This window comes from Panthera pardus, unplaced genomic scaffold (genome assembly GCF_024362965.1).
Source record: "Panthera pardus isolate Hobbes unplaced genomic scaffold, ASM2436296v1 HiC_scaffold_13, whole genome shotgun sequence".
NCBI classification, from domain to species: domain Eukaryota; kingdom Metazoa; phylum Chordata; class Mammalia; order Carnivora; family Felidae; genus Panthera; species Panthera pardus.
Window position 1 is genome coordinate 32,124,714 of NW_026526688.1, and position 17,467 is coordinate 32,142,180.

Sequence of the window (17,467 nt, forward strand, 5' to 3'; positions counted from 1 at the left end):
TTGGACAGTGGGAACGAATCCAGAGTCAGAACAGTCTGCTGGAGAAAGAGTGAGTTAAGACCACCTCACTCGCGGAGGACTAAGACGTGTTAATAATCCAATGCGCTCTGAGTCGGCATTCATGTGATCCACGGTCCAGGCAGGGACGGGCGCCAGGGCCATCCAGGAGGCTGTGGTTCAGAGGCAGGAAATCCAGTCCCCAGGTTGGAGAACTGCCAGCTACTTCTGCTGAATCTTCACCAGCTCTCTGTCCGCCACCTGGCCCCTAGAAACTGCTTCTTATCCAGAGGCCTGCTGCAAAGCCGTATCCCTCTGAGTCCCTGCTGTCCTCTGGTCCCTGAGCTCTCTGAGAGTTTATGGCTCTTTCCAAATTCCCAGAGGTAGTCTCGATCTTTCAGACATCCAGCCCCCTTGCTCACTGACTTAGACCAAGTTCCCATGAACTGGGAAGGAAGCTCCCTGGGGAAATACTGCTCTGTGCTACTCCAGTTATCCTCCCCCGCTGGCCCAACCCCCATAACGACCCAGTCTCTTCCTCCTTCAAGGGAGACTCCGTTTGCCTTCCTTTCAGGGGACACGGAGCCTGCATTTTTCTCCTCTCCCTTGCACCGGAATCATAATACTTCGGCCCGGGGTGTGGCCTCTGACCTGTAAATCCCTTTTCAGTTTCTCCCAAGGGACACTCATGAGGAGGGATAGCCCAGAGTTCTGAAGTGAGAATGAAGGTCACGTGAACTCGCTGCCAGGCTACACTTATTTTGAGGGATAGAGTCCTCTTTTATTTTTTGCCTCCTCAAGCTCCTTTCCAAAGCATTGTGTATAGCTATTGTGTCGTTAAAAAAAAAAAAAAAAAAAAAAGGAAAGGAAATTACTGCCTTTAAGTTTGACCCTTGCAAAAGGTCTAAGTCTGTCCTGGGAACTAAGGGTTACAAGATAGAACAAGCCTGGGCCAGTAACTTATAGTCTCACGTGGTCCAGAGAGCAGCAAGGAGATGTGCAGTCCTAATGCAGATCTGAATGAGGCATCGTTTCCTCAGAAAGTATCTTGGGGCCCCCAGATAAAGTTCAAGGTCCCCAGCGCAGTGCACGGGGCTCTTCAAGACCTGGCTCCATCCACCTTTCCAAACGCGTCCCCTCCGTCCACAAGTAAGTTATCCCTAGGCTCGCTGGTGATTTTGATTACATGATGCTCTTCGCCTTGTGTGATGGTTAATTTTATGTGTCGACTTGACTGGGCTAAGGGATGCCAAGGTAGCTGGTTTCTGGGTGTGTCTGTGAGGGTGTTTCAGGAAGAGACTAGCGTTGGAATTGGTAGACTGAGTCAACCAGAGAGCTTTCCACAGTGGGGGTGGGCCTCATCCAATCTGCTGAGGGCCCATCAAACAGAACAAAAAGGTGAACAAGGGCAAATTCACTCTTTCTGCTTGACCTGGGACCTCCCTCTTCTCCTGGCTTGGTTCTTGGACTTTGGGCTCAGACTTAGTGATGCCACCAGCTTCCATAGTCCTCCAGATTGCATATGGCAGATCATGGGACTTCTTGGCCTCCATAACTGCGTGAGCCAATTTCTACAGGAAATCTCCTCTTCCCTAGGTCTCTAGATATCCTACTGGCTCTTTCTCTGGAGAACCCTGACTAATACACCTTGAATGCCTTTCTCCCTGACCCTGCTTCTGAGCTCTTATTTAACAAGGCAGGTTAAATGTCACTGCCTTGGTGACACTTCACCAGACCCTCCTGCAAAGAGTTAGTAATTCCTTCTGTTCTGCTCCCACTTTATCCATATCTCAAGTAGGTGCACTGTAATGATTTATTTAGATGTCATGCTGCCCCAGTATCAGCAGATGGATGTTATGAACTCCTCCAGGATGAGCTTTATTTATATCCGTATTCCTAGCACAGAGTAGATACTCGATAGGTGTTTTTTGGTAAAATGAATGAATGAGCAACTCTTGATTGGGAGGGAAATTTTGGGTGTTCAGGTCTAGCATGAATTAATTAGGAGCCGGAGGAGGGAATAGGAAAGGCAGAGACGATGTTCTTGAAGAGGAAGTTTGGGGGGAAATGGAGGCAAACTTAATTTTCTTAGTAATTTTGCCTTACTCTGCCATTGCTCTGTCTTAAGGGGGTGTCTTGTATGGAAAGAATTCCATTTGAATCAGTCTTTGACCATTGACCCTTTTTGGGCATTTCTCAGGAAGCTTATGGTCCACATGACTCAAATCTCGAATTAGGAGGTGATCATATTTGGATCTTCAAATGTACTGTGTAATTTATTCCATTCTAATATAGTAATAACACCTTACAATTACATGGTATCTTTCATCTTCAAACCTCAAAGCATTTTCTAAGTATTAATTGACAGGAATACCTCCAAGGGTTTGATGTTACTGGATCCATTTTTTCTGCTGGGTAACTCTCTGATGGAGAGTTAGCTAACTTGCCAAGAAAATGCATAGATTATTATTTTCAGAAACACTTTTCATTATGGAATATTTTAATGTTTATTTATTTTTTGAGAGAGAGAGAGAATGCAGGGGAGGGGCAGAGAGAGAGAGAGAGAGGGAGACACAGAACCTGAAGCAGGCTCCAGGCTTTGAGCCATCAGTACAGGGCCCGATGTGGGGCTCAAACTCACCAACTGGGAGATCATGATCTGAGCCAAAGTCGGTTGCTTAACTGACTGAGCCACCCAGGCGCCCCTCATTATGGAATATTTTAAACACACAGAAGAGTATAATGAGCATCTGTGTACCTACCATTCAGCTATGAGGTCATGGCCAATCTTGTTTTACCCATTTCCACCCTCTTGGGTTACTTAGATGCAAAAGTCAGGTATCGTACATTTTCGTCCATAAATATTTCAGTATCTCCAAAAGATAAGAACTGTCACACACACACACAACCGTGTAACAGTATCACATCACAGACAATAGACAATAAATTCCCAATATCAAGTATTCAGTATGTTTTTAGTTTCCAGTTGTTATATATGCATTTTAAAATTTTGTGGTCGCGAATCAAGATCTAAATATGGCTCACATATTGAGTTGGTTAATATCTTTCATGTTTCTTTTAAACCTGCAAGCTCTTCCCTCTCTTTTGTAATTTATTTGGTGAAGAAATCAGGTTTTGTCCTTCAGAGTTCTGACCGTCTGGATTTTTCTGACCATACATTCGTGTTAACATTTACACATGTTCTTTCCTCTTGTTTCCTGCAACCTGGCGGTTGGATCTAGAGGCTTGATCAGAATTTTAAGTTGTTTTTGGTAAGACAGCTTCATAGGTGGTAGTGTTTTCTCCCAACAGGAAGCAGATAATGTCTGATTGCCCTTCTTTCTGTGATGTTTATAGATGTTGATCTATGCCTACAGTCATTAATTTATTAGGAGTTCCTTCATTATGTATTAATGGGAATATAACAATGAAGAGAATCCTCATCTACTATTTGGTTATTTTAAGTACAGTTTGGGTTGGAAAGAAAAAATGCTCGATTCTCTTTACTAATTACTCAAAATAAGGAGTTCGTTTTTAGCATTATCAAACAATAGCAAACAATTTGATTATTTAATCTATTTATATATTAATATGAATAGTGAGGTATAATGGGCATGAACTATACATATTTAAGGTGTATAATTTGATGACTTTTGATAAACATGTACATCTATGAAACTGTCACCACAATTATGAAAATGAACATTTTGCTTATTAATTAGATTTTTAAAAGTATTTTATAAGCCAATAAATTTAAACATGTTGACATTTTCTTTAAAAAAAATTTTTTTTAATGTTTATTTTTATTTTTGACAGAGACGGAGACAGAGCATGAGCGGGGGAGGAGCAGAGAGAGAGGGAGACACAGAATCGGAAGCAGGCTCCAGGCTCTGAGCCGTCAGCACAGAGCCCGACGCGGGGCTTGAACTCACGGACCGCGAGATCGTGACCTGAGCCGAAGTCAGACGCTCAACCGACTGAGCCACCCAGGCGCCCCTCATGTTGACATTCTCAACCATCTTAGGCCTTACTCTTTTTGAAGCTCCACTGGTCCCATTTTTGGACAACAGGTGCTTATTTAGGTTATCCCATGGTCCTTTGGGAAAACTCTCATGGTCTTTGTTAATTTCCTTGCCATCTTGTCACGACAGGATGCCCCAGGTCTGACATCAGCCCTTTCTCCACGCAGCCCTGGTTCTTTCAGTGGGAAACAGGATGTGTCATATATTATATGGTGGTTAAACAGAGCAACAAAATCCAATAAAATTTTTGGTCTGAGTTCACCGTGGTCAGAATGTAATAGGGTTTTACCAAGCAGCTCTATAATTGTGTCTTTTGTTTCTGTAGTTCCTTTCACTGAAGTGCCCAAAGCGATTTTACAGCACCAAATTTATCTTTGGGGAAATGTAAAGATGGAAGAAAAGGCTAGAGAGATTATTATCCCATTTTATAGTTGGGGAAACAGATGCAATTATTGTGACATAGCCATTAGTTTGTAGAAAACTGGGGACAAGTTTGAATCGAATCTACACTCCTACCTAGGAAAACAGAGATTCCCATCTTGCTGCTAGAGCCACCATGGCTCTAACAACCTCAGATTTTTTTTTTTTTTTAAATAAATAGGGGATAGGAAGCATTAAGCAATAGAAAGGAAATAGGAATTTTTTCCTTGATTTTCTGTTTCCTTGCTTCTTCCCTTTTGTTCCCCTTCCTTCCTAACCTTTTGTTTAAATTAAAACATTTCGGGGCGCCTGGGTGGCTCCGTTGGTTAAGCATCCGACTTCAGCTCAGGTCATGATCCCACGGTTCATGGGTTCGAGCCCCGCGTCGAGCTCTGTGCTGACAGCTCAGAGCCTGGCGCCTGCTTCGGATTCTGCGTCTCCCTCTTTCTCTGCCCCTCTCTCTCTCTCTCTCAAAAATAAACATTAAAAATTTTAAAAAATAATAATAAAACTAAAAATGTTCAATGGCTCTCCTAAGGAGTTGAAAAGATATGAGAATATGGATGAGAAATTAGGGAATCACAGAATCCTGGGCTTTGAAGGGCCTCCGGCAACCTTGCAAGCCCAGCCTCTTCGGTCCAGACAGCACTGCACTGAGGCTAAATGCAGATAAACGGGAAGCTCTCCTTTTAGAAGGATGCAAAGAAGCGAGGTCCGCTGCGAACTAAATCAATTTAGGCTTACAAAAGCAAATCCCAAAATAGCAGCCTTGGGTTGATGGAAACGAGTCCGCGTCTAAGTGCTCTGGGAGAAATAGATGACCAGGAATAGACGGAGCTGCGAAAGCATGAGAGCGCTTTGCAGCCGCGGTTTCCGTTTCGCTCCTGACCTCGCCGAGGAAGTGGGAAGGTAGCCTGCTTTGGGCTAACTAAAAAATTAACGATTTCATTAATTGGCTCGACAGAATTTCTCTGCGGCTTCAATGTAGGCCACGGAGAAACCTTATGGATTCATCCTCCCTGGAGGTCTTCAAGGCTGGGTAGCGTCAGAGGGAGGATCAGGGGCTTTGGAGACCCGGACGGTGGTTGTAGGAACTGGAAGCACCTTGTGTATCACCCAGGACGGTGTTGCCCACGCTGGTTCCGAGGGGCGCTAGTGTTCCAGAGAAGACGGAGTTCCGTGGTTAAATAAGGGAAAGAAGACTGTACCCCTGTCTCAAAGATTCCCAAAGCATATCATTACCTTAAAGGCTGTCAGAAGTCCTGCAATAAATACCTTGGTCTCTGTTTAAATCCGTGCTCTTAGATGTAGTTGACTGAGGAATCCTCTGCCACATTTTTGCCCGATGCTCGTGGACATGAGCGTCCCCAGAGACGATAATTTTAGAGACGTGGATATGGCACTCTCCTTTTACAGATGAGAAAAATAGGGACCAGGCACGTGGGACCAGTGATTCAGGAGTCACCGAGTAAGTCACTGGGCGGCAAGATGAAACAGGACATTTGAAGTTAGACAGACCTGGGTTCAAATCCCAAAGCTTCAAATCAGAGCTGTCTGACCACGGGGACTTGGGCCATATCTCAATTTCTGCTGAGCCTTGATACTTTTATTTGTAAGATTGGCGGCATAATACTGGTACCTTGGAGCTGTGATCTGTTAAATGTGTGGTGCGTTGGTGGTTTGATCAGAGAATAAGTCTGAGGTTCAGGTACCAGGGCGAGAACAAGCTGGGGGCCAGACTAACCGTGACACTAAGGTAGAATCTCACGGACGGGGGCCGGGGCCAGCCGTGGGATTGACTCGAGACCAGGATCCGCACAGTGGGAGCTGCTTTGGAAGGAGGAAGAGATGGAAGAGGCTGGGAACCAGACGGGGCTAGTCGGTAGCTCCCCACTAGGAAGTATGATTAGAAGGTGGAGACAATGCCTCACTTTCAGACGGCACAACACCCCCTTCCTCTTCTCCCCCACATTACAAACTGGAGCAGCTGGACGGGGGAAAGGGAGGTTGGGTAGGGAGTAGTCTAACCCAACAGGGCGCGGCGATCATTCTTTATCTGTGTTCTTTGTTTCCAAGCTGGTGAAAACCTGAGATGCTTTACAATGTCACACACGGAATAGAATGGCGATTTAGGGTTTATTCATTATAAATTAACAGCTACTTGCAGGGCTTCCCATGTTTCGCGCTCTATGAGGCGTTGCATAAATTATACGCAGCCTTTCTGGGGGTGTTGGGATATCTTAAACTGGGATGAGGATGTTACAGCATGGTTTCCCTCGTAGCAGACTGGTGCTCATATTTATATGGTGGACTTTCCCACCCTGCTTCTTTCGGGCACGTTCCCCCCATACGACAGGCTCTATGCAGCTCAGCTCCCCTCTTATATGCGCCTACAGTTCCTCTGAGCACACTTCCTTGAAAGCACTCAGATCGCATGGAAATGATCTACGTGTCTCCCTCCCCATCCAGTACGCGACCACTTTGAGAGAACAAGAACCGATTCCCCTCCATTCGTATCCTCAGCCCCCTGGGGCAGCACCTGCTTAGAGTCCGTGCCTAATACATGTGCACTGAGTGAATGAATGAGTGAACAAATGATGCTCTGCTCTTTTTCACGTTCTCCCTCTTATTTAACCTCTGCGGATCGGTATCTGTCGTCTCAAAATGACTCTCCACTTCTTTAGTCGTTTCCAGCTTTACTGAGATATGATTGGCACATAACGTCGTGTGGGTTTAAGGTATACAACCTGATGATCTGATACGTGTGTATATTGCAAAATGACTTCCACGGTAAGTTCAGCAGTTATCACTTCCGTCGCCTTACAAGAGTACCCTTCGTTTTCTTCCTGTAGATCATTGTTCTTTTAGAGATGGAATCTTCATTCCTATTTTACAGATGAAGGCAAGGAGCCTGCTCTTTAAATAAACATGACAGTATGGGGTGAATTCTATCTGAATGAATATCCTCTCTCCCACAGCATCGTCTTGGCACGATGCTTGTGGGAGAAGTGACTCTTGCTGTAACATGTCAGTGTCAGGGCACATTCTCTTACATACCCTCAGGGGTCACAACTCGGTGTCATTTTACAGCAGATTTCATTTTTTTCAATTACAAATAGTTTTGAAAGTTTATTTATTTTGAGAGACAGAATCCCAAGCAGGCTCTGCACCATCAGCACAGAGCCGGATGCGGGGCTTGAACTCATGAACCGTGAGACCGTGACCCGAGCTGAGATCAAGAGTCGGACGCTTAACCGACTGCGCCACCCAGGCGCCCCAGATTTCATTTTTTTGAAATCAGTTCCAAGTCATCCGGAGTGAAATCGGGTAAAAGACGGTGAGCGGCCCGACCTGGGAATGTCATTTCGGATTCAAAAGAAAGTCTTAGGTGACACAAATCGGAGGCAATCGCAAGAAGAAATTCCAAATACCTTGCGAACGATGATAACGTCGATGGAATAAGTGTATAGACTTTAGAGAGGAGAGTAGTCATTTAGATTCAGAAATTGTAGTGTGTCGGTGTGAAAAATTGCTTCAGTACAGAATCAAACCTTTCAGAGCTGGGTTCAAATAACAAATGAGAGTGGTAACTCAGTCCTTTGAAATGTACTTTCTTTCCTGGCCAGGTCCCAGTTCAGGCTCCCAAGTTGGTTCCCCTGCAGCCACTGATAACATCATGGGCCCCTCCAGAGCCCTTCCTGGCATTGTTTCGGGTGTCATTGATGTTAGGCAAATGGGGAAGGAAACGCAATTCAGAGCTCACAAAGGACTGATTTTCAAGTTCATGACTTTCAGATCCACGGCACAAAAGCATATGCGTGTTCCCCAGCGAGGTATGGGACGATGAAGTTACTTCTCTTGGATCTGTTCTTCCCTTTTGGTGGGAAATGCTTGTTAATGAATGTTTTTGAGACTTATTTTCCTGCACGAAGAGGCTTGTTCTCATGCATTTTTGGTTTCATGCCTTCCTACATGTTTGTGTGAAAAGAATGTGTAAATGAGGCTCCGGGAAAGCCAAGGTCTCATTAACTCTGCGCCTATTTAATTCAGCAAACGTCTATTAAACACTTGTGTGTTCCAGGCAGTGTAGTAGGAGCTGGGCGGGGAAGAGGAGCAGGATATGGGGCATAGACTAAAGTAGTTCACAACCTGATAATAGAATTGGCAAGTACACAAATAAGTGGCAGAAAAAAGTGCTAGAAAAGCAGGGTGAACAAGGGATAGGGAAGTAGGCGGGAAGGTGGGGGAAGACTTCAGGGCATAAACGGTATTTCAGCTGAATCTTTTCTTTAAAAAAAAATTTTTTTTAACGTTTATTTATTTTTGAGAGAGGGAGAGAGATAGAGCGTGAGTGGGGGAGGGACAGAGAAAGAGGGAGACACAGAATCCGAAGCAGGCTCCAGGCTCCGAGCGCTCAGCTCAGAGCTCGACGTGGGGCTCGAACTCACAGACTGTGAGATCATGACCTGAGCCGAAGTCCCCAAAGCTTAACCGACGGAGCCACCCAGGCGCCCCTCAGCTGAATCTTAAAGGGCAGATTAAATCTTAACGTGAATTGGAGATTGTGGGCAGGATGGGAAATCCAGATGGAAGAAAGAGAGTAAGTCAGGACCTGGAAAACGCAGATCCTGGTGACATGGCACCCTATCCAGTCTCCATGACCACTGGGCTGTGGTGGGGAGTAGAGGCATAGACACTGAGAGAGACAGAGAGAGAGAGAATGCCAAAGAGGGATGCCTAAACTGGTCGCAGCTCTCGTGACGGGGGCGTCCCCCTTCCTTCCCCTCTCCCTCAGACCTGAGTGACTTCAGGCAGCTGTCCCCCAGAGCTTGTATCTCACGCGGATTCATACTAACATGACTTGATGCTTCCTGCGTATGTCTACATCCTAAAAGGGACAACTTTAATAACACAATGATGGCACGAACGGATAGAATCCGGTTTTTACAGGGGGATTTTATACCTTGAGCGAGGAGCCTCGTAAGGAACGTACTTGTCCCCAGGGAACATTGCTGGAGCACAGAATCACCTAATCACGGTGGGAAAGTGAGCACTGTAGAAACAGGATCTCCTTCCAGGGTGTGCATCTGGGACAGTAGAGGAGGGAGGCGGTAGACGGAAGGCCTGAATTGGAATTGATTTTATGTCCTATGTTGGCACCTCCCAGTGAGCTCACCAATGAGCTTTCTTTCTTTCCGGGTGCTCATTTATGTGCCAGTCTCTCATTTTTATCTGTTCCTTTCTTCTTCCTTTAACTCTACCCGCTTTTTCCAGATCCAACACCGTCATACATACACCATATGGCATGATGTTGTAATTTGGCAAAAACCAGAAAAAATGAAATCAAACTCTCCTTTACGTTGCCCTTGTCTTCCCTTTCCTTCTGTTCCGAGTCGTGGTTCTGTGGGAGGCACACACAGCTGGTAGCCTGTTGAAGGAGCCATAAAATGATGTAAGATGCTGCTCCGGAAATAAACACACCAATCCTGCAAAATGCCTGAGCTTAACTGTGTAAGGGAGATCCAGCAGGGACCTGAGACAGATGAGTTCATTGTGATTGTGTTATTTGGCGTTAAAGCATATTGGTTATACCATATGTCACATACCCACTATCTCTAAGGCATGATGTATTCCGCTGAAATGCATTTTCAAAATAACTGAGGTTTATTATGTCGGGGATAAAAGTAACACTTTTCCATTTGAACCTTTATAAAACGCAGTCACTCTCTTGCCTTAATTATTTTTAGAATATTCTAGAAAGACTGTAAGAACAACCTTCAAGTACATTTTTCTCTTTGTTTTCAACAAAAGCAAATTTACGGAAAAGAAAATTACAGAAAACAAATACACAAAAACTTGTGTTTCTTAAACCATTTGAGAGTACATTGGTGACATAATGCCACATCATCACCCTTACTATTTGTTCTGGGCTGAAGGGTATCCCCTTGAAATTGTTGAGTCCCTAACTCTAGGGACTTTAGAATGTGACTGAATTCGGAGACGGGGTCTTTTCAGAGGCAATTAGGTTAAAGTGAGGGGGTTCGGGTGGCTCTAATCCAATGTGACTGGTGTCCTAATGGGAAGAGAAAATTGGGACACAGGCATGATACAGAGGAAAGATGATGGGGAGACACAGGGAGAGGATGGCCATCTACATGTCAACGGCTAAAACAGACCCTTCCCTCAGAGCCCGCTAAAGGAACCAACCTTCCCGACACCTCCATATTGGTCTTCCAGTCTCTGGAACTGTGAGACAATACATTTCTGTTGTTTAAGCCGCCTGGTCTGTGATACATTGGTATGGCAGGCATAGCAACCAAATATAATACTTTAGTGGACATTTCCTACAAACAGGGGCATTTTTCTACATAGCCAACGATGCAACTACCAAAACCAGAAAATTAATACTGATCCATTACTACCATCGAATCATTAGCTCTCATTCAAGTTTTACGAGTTGTCCCAATAATGTCCTTTACAGATAAGGTCACTCACTTACTTTAAATCATTATTTTCATTTTATTAAAAAATTTTTAAGTGTTTATTTATTTATGACAGAGAAACAGACAGACAGGCAGAGCATGAGTGGGGGGAGAGGCAGAGATGGGGACACAGAATCCTAAGCGGTTCAGGCTCTGAGCTGTCAGCACAGAGCCCGAGGCAGGGCTCGAACTCACAAACCGTGAGATCATGACCTGAGCTGAAGTCAGACGCTTAACTAACTGAGCCACCCAGGTGCCCCTCCTTTTAGTTTACTTTCAATCTTGACCTTGTATATATATATTTATTTTCCCCCACAGTTATCATAGAGTAATCCAGTTGTTTTATATTTAAGGTTAACATTGAATTAGATTATTATCTTTCTACATAGCTTTTATAAAAAGTTATTATTGGCCATAGAAAATGCCTTAAGAAGGGGTGCCTGGGTGGCTCAGTTGGTTGAGTGTCTGACTTTTGGTTTTGGCTCAGGTCATGATCTCACAGTTTGTGGGATCGAGCCCTGTGTCGGGCTCTGTGCTTACAGCATGGATGTTGCTTGGGATTCTCACTCTCTTTCTCTCTCTGCCCCTCCCCCAATCTCCCTCTCTCTCTCTCTCTCTTTCAAAATAAATAAACATTAAAAAAAATGACTTAAGAAGATGAGCCTTAATTGACTCAGTCATTCTTCTCTTATTGGTTATTCTGTTGTTCCCATATAGATAATGCTGTGAGGAACCTCCTCATGAATAGGACTTTCCTAGCCTGTTAGATTAATTTTCTTGGATGGCGCCCAGTATGTGGTTGGAGAACAGGAATGCTCTTGAATACATGCAAAGCACTTAGCTGAAGGGTTTAGTGCCTAGTAAGTCCTCAACACACGTTTGTTCAACCTGAACAGGAATACCGATTTCCAAAAGGGCGTTCCAAATTACCGAGCTGACAACGGCATTTGAGGGGTGTTTGTTTTCTTCTTAAGCAGTTTGATTGATTTGGACCGGTTGCTTAACTTTCCTAAACCTCAGTTTCCTCATCTCTAAATAGAGTACTCCACCATGTAATTTTACTATTAACTTCCAACCCCCTCTCCTGGGAGAGTCAGTGAAGTGTCTTATCTGTAGGCGGCTGAGGGAAACCAATGTCTGCCCGGTCTGGCTCAGACCCTGTCCGGTGCCCCTGGTTCTATATCGCCCACAGAGCATGTCCTTTGTCCCTCACAGGCACTTCCTGGTGTCGTAGCCTCTAATCCTAATTGTGAAGTCCTCAGAACATTGACTGTTCTATGCTTCCTCATTCTGTCTCCACAGCAGCCACAGCTGAGGTGGGCCCATCTCTGCATTCTGCTCTGTGGTGAATGAGGAGTGATAGACATGGTTCCGAATGACTGGAGTGGAAAGGAAGGATCATTCCAGAGCAAGTGGAATCTAAAAAGAATTTCTTCGCTGTGAAGAAAGCAGGAAATGTAGGATATTTGCCGTGTTGCATCATAAAACGTCTTTCTCTGCATTTACTAGCCTGAGGAGTTTTTGTAATTACTGTTGATGATGATGTTTTAATGGTTCCCTTAAGCCTTTTCGACTTTATTTTTTAAAAAGTTAAAAAAAAAATCAATGTATAAATGAAATAAAAAGTGATCTGGCAGTACCAGTGATCTGGTAGGACCAGTACACTTTCTATTTTTAATAGAAAATGGCGGCTCTTCTCCGTCTCTTCCTACCTTGATTGCTTCTCTGAGGCAACTACTTTTAACGCTGTTAGCCATTGTGTTCCTAATATCTGCCTCCATATGTCTAAACTACATTTAAATTTTTTTTATCATTTATTCATTTTTTTTGCTAGACAGAGACAGAGCGTGAGTGGGGGAGGGGCAGAGAGAGGGAGACGCAGAATCCGAAGCAGGCTCCAGGCTCCGAGCTGTCAGCACAGGGCCCGACATGGGGCTCGAACCCATGGACTGTGAGATCATGACCTGAGCTGAAGTTGGACGCTTGGAACCCAGGCTCCCCAACTCTAAAGAACATTTTGAAATATAAGTTGTGTTGACCCTGATTCTTAGCAAACTAACTAGAGTGACTTTTGTTATTGCTAATAAATAAAACACATATAGGGGTGCCTGGGTGGCTCAGTCGGTAAGTGTCCGACTCTTGGTTTCAGCTCAGGTCATGATCTCACAGTTTGTGCGATTGAGCCCTGCATGAGGCTCTGTGCTGTCAGTGCAGAACCTGCTTGGGATTCTTTCTGTCCCTCTCTCTCTGCCTCTCCCCTGCTTGCATTGTCTCTCTCTCTCTGTCAAGATAAATAAATAAATAACCATTTAAAAAAGGGAAAAAGAACCCATATGTATTAAAGGATCTAGGTAGCTTAACTGAATTTTGGGGCATTCTGGAGAAAATAGATTGAAGCCGAACTTCTAGAAATGACACCCCAGACCACACCACAGATTAGCCTGCTAAGGAAACTGTGGCTCCTGACCCCAGAACCACACTGGAACTGCTTGGGAGAAGCACTTTGCCCTGTGACCTCACATCTCTGACGGATCTAAGAAGGCTTGTTGATTTTTAGTTTGTTCACTTTTTTACCTGTGAGGGCAGAGCGATGACTTCTGGATAGTTTTGGATGTTCTAAAAGATTTCTCTGCCGGAAGATGACCAGCAAAGTTCGAAAACCCTCATTTACCTTGGTGGATTCATTTCACGTGCGTGTAGTAGGTTTTATTGGAGACAGCTTGAAAGACTAGCAAAGACATGGGCTTTGGAGTTGGACCTGATCTGGAAGCCTGATGTGACTGATGTCTGCCTGTATGATTTTAGACATGTTACTTAATCTCTCTGAGCATCCGTTTTCTAACACGGAGAATCGAAGTTCGAGTATATTCCTTAGAGAATTATATTGCTGCTATTATTTTTATTTCTAATTTAGAAAATAGGAGGGAGCTGGGTAGGACGGTGAGGAGGTATCTTCTCTCCTTTACTACGTCCTTTATTTCTTTTGTACCCTGCTCTACTGGTTTACTTCTAACAGCAACTGTCTCTATTATTTCTCTATTCATGTTAAGGCTTCAATGTCATCCTTGTCTCTCTATAAGATAGAATCTCCAGAGCTCTGCTATAATATAACATTCTTCCACGAGCATCAAGGAAACCCCGACATGGGCATCTGGCTGAAGTTCATGAATTGGTGATTTCTGTGTGCAGCCAATTTTCTTTTCTGAGTCACCAGAATAATTTGAAACTCCCTATACGTTCCGTTGGTACTGTGTTAAGTAGCATGTGGATTTCAAGGGCCACGTTAGTAGTCAGGACATCACGGAGGATAGAGTTAGGTTTGGCTCTAGGAATTCCCCCAAGTCTTGCTAAGTGAGGCACTTAGACTCTCAGTTCCTCATTAGGAAGATTCTAGGACACGCCCCCATGACTACATTCAGTTTGTTTCTAGCAACCCTTCCTTGGCAGATGAGCTAAAAGGTCAGCTATTAATTAAGGTGGAGCAAAAATGAGGTGAACACTGGCTGACTCATGGGTGGGGGGTTGGAGCGCTTCCAAGCCGGAGATGGTCAGGTTGTAAGTTGGATCTCTTTCTTCCTGTTACTGTTTCCAAAGGCACGAAGAGAAGGGAAGGAAATGAGAGCCTGGAATAGAAAAAGCAAGGGATGAGGCGGGGCGAGGACAAGAGGTAAGGAGGAAAGACATAAGAAGGAGATTAAGCTTTATTGAGTGCTCTTCACATGTCAGTAACCACCTTATTTATTCCCCACTGTTGTTTCTTAGAACCATCCTGCACAGTAACTATCGCTCCTGTCTGTCCAGTATCTGCCTTGTGTCGCGTTCTGTGTGATGGGCCTGGTGATGTTAGGACGAACGCTTCATTCACATCGGCCTGACCCGGAGGTGTTGACAGTCTCGTAGGGGACTCTGACATTGAGAAGGCACTAAGTGCCTTGGGCATGCGTAAGGACAATAAAGATTTTTCGGGCAGGAGTAATTAGTGTTGCCCGGGGAAGTAGGTCTGGAAAGAGTAAGGTGATATGGCGAGGAGGGTGGAGGAAGCTTAGATACAAATTCATGAGGGCAGAACCTCGTCCTTCAAATTGTGGCTAGAACACGGGGACGGGAGGAGGGGAGTGGCCTGATCGTGGTGGCTCCTCTGGGCTAGCCAAGCAAGTTTGGGCTTCACGATGAGGGGGGAAATATCTCTTCACAGCATCTGTCTTTTACACAGTCAGGTAGGGTAATTAGGATCCTAGTAGCCCAGTACCTAGTGTTAGAAATTGGTCTCGACAATCACCCTCTCCTGCCTCTCTACCGCAGTTGCCAAGAAAGCCGCAGTGACAAAGTTGTTCCTATTGGAACCAGTGCTGGGGTTGGAGCATGTAGACGAGGGCCTATCTCCTCTTCCTCTGAGTCTCAGTATGGGAACCACCCACATCTAGATGTGGGATTGAAGGGGAAAGCCGGCCAAGTCAACTCGCCTGTCCAACCACCTTCACAAATGAGATGCAAGGGCCAGAGAGTGGAGGAGACACAGAATTTGGTTTATGGTAATCTCATGCCACCAGTCAATGTGCTTCAGTCTATGTCTTAGATAAGAACCAATCTGTTTTGCGACTTTTTTGCTCTGAGTAGGGTGGATGGAAAAGTAGGAGGTAAATGAAAAGAAAAAAAGGCGCAAGAATTTCCTCTTCTATCCTGGAGAAGAAATGCAAACAAGGGGCGCCTGGGTGGCTCAGTCAGTTGAGCGACCGACTTCGGCTCAGGTCATGATCTCACCGTTTGTGAGTTTGAGCCCCGCATCGGGCTCTGTGCTGACAGCTCGGAGCCTGGAGCCTGCTTCGGATTCTGTGTCTCCCTCTCTCTCTGCCCCTCCCCTGCTCATGCTCTGTCTCTCTCTGTCTCAGAAATAAGTAAACATTAAAAAAAATAATAATAAAAAGAAATACAGACTTTGGTGTCCCTGTACGGAAACGAGCAGCCTCCACAAAAAAGGGAATTAATATTACCCTCAGGAAAGCGACAAGATTCAAACAGTCAAGGAAAAAGAACATTATAGAAAGAGAATATCATCCTGGATGCTGCTTATGTCGCATACGGTGTTTTCTGTTTCATTGACTTTTTCTATTAAGTATGATTAACATAGTGTTTAGATTATTATGGCTCCAGAATAAAATTTAGTTTCTGGCATTTTAAGTCCAACTTTGTTGTTCTTTTCTTCCCTCCAGAGTTTCTTAGTTATTTTTACTTAATCAAATTATTTCACTGTTAACTCCAACAGAAACTGCAATAAATGAGTATAGTGGGCCTTTGAACAACATAGGTTTGAATGGCACAGAGTGGATTACATGTGGATTTTTTTTTTTTTTTCCTTGTGAAAAGCTTTATTGTTTCCATTGGATCCATGGCTTGGGAGAGGCCTCCAGGGTGGTTAAAAAGCTGCCTAGTGGCTTCAGGGAGAGGCTCAAGCAGTGGCCCTGGCACCAGGGGGGATGCTGGAGAGGTCCCTTAAAGACGGCTGGGCTTCTGAGGCTCCTAAGTGTGCTGGAGGGTGAGCCTTTCGAAGAGATGCTCGTCCAGCCCAACCTGGGGGCCAGCCTGAGGCATTAGCCAGGTGGCCGCCATGTTCTCGATGAGTTTCGCCTCCTCGCCCAGGAAGCGGTTCTCCAGGAAGCTGCAGAGATGAGGGTCTGAGTGGGCAGAATCCAAGCACACGGATCCAAAAGGGCCTGCTTCCGATTCTTCTCCGGGACCACGCAGCTTCCATGGCGTCCGGGCATTACCCCACTCACCTCTGAATGTCCTAGAAACGGGCACAGCCCTGGGCTGGTTTTGCGTCTTCCAGAGATACTGGGTGTCCTCGTATTACTCCTCAGCCAATTCTGGGAAGAAGTGGTCCGTGCCCTCCAGGGCCAGATCTTCATGGTCAAAATAGAAACCCAGAGAGAGGTAGGTGTCGAAGGCCTGCAGATGCATATTGCCCCGGTGGTTGATGGCAACCTCCACGTCGATGGAGCAATTCTGATGAACCTGGGAGTTCGTGGTGGATCGGCAATAAGGAGCTAAGCTCGAAAGGTGGTGTGGGCTGGTCCCAGAGGCAGAGGATGGGGGAAAAGATGACTGTAAAGGTTGTGACTGGAAAAGAAGTTGGAGAGTGGTTGGAGGCCAAAAGAAGGGGTGTCCCTGGGTCTGTTCTGTCCAAGCACTTTTGAAGCAAAAGACAGATCTGGGGGACCATCAAGCACACTGCCTATACAAGGATTTTTTTTTACAATGCAGTCCTGTAAATGTAATGTCTCTTCCTTATGATTTCCTTAATAACATTTTCTTTTTCTCTGCCTCCCTTTGTTGTGAGAATACGGTATATAAAACATGTAACATACAAATACGTGTTAATTGATTGTTTATATGTTATCAGTCAACAGGAGGCTACTAGTAGTTAAATTTTGGAGAAGTCAAAAGTTATGTGGGGCTTTTTGATTGTGTGGGGGAGTCAGTTCCCCTAACCCCTGAGTTGTTCAAGGGTCAGCTGTACTTTATTTTATTATTTTTTTAAGTTTCCAA

The 17,467-nt window shown here is 44.9% G+C and overlaps 1 long non-coding RNA gene across 1 annotated transcript; it reads left to right on the plus strand.

Moving 5' to 3' along the window:
- The first annotated feature begins 903 nt into the window (after window positions 1-903).
- Window positions 904-4,311, plus strand: LOC128776424 (uncharacterized). The gene is made up of 2 exons (XR_008421470.1): window positions 904-1,146; window positions 3,814-4,311. It is a non-coding gene; the product is annotated as an uncharacterized LOC128776424 (long non-coding RNA).
- Window positions 4,312-17,467: the final 13,156 nt, after the last annotated feature.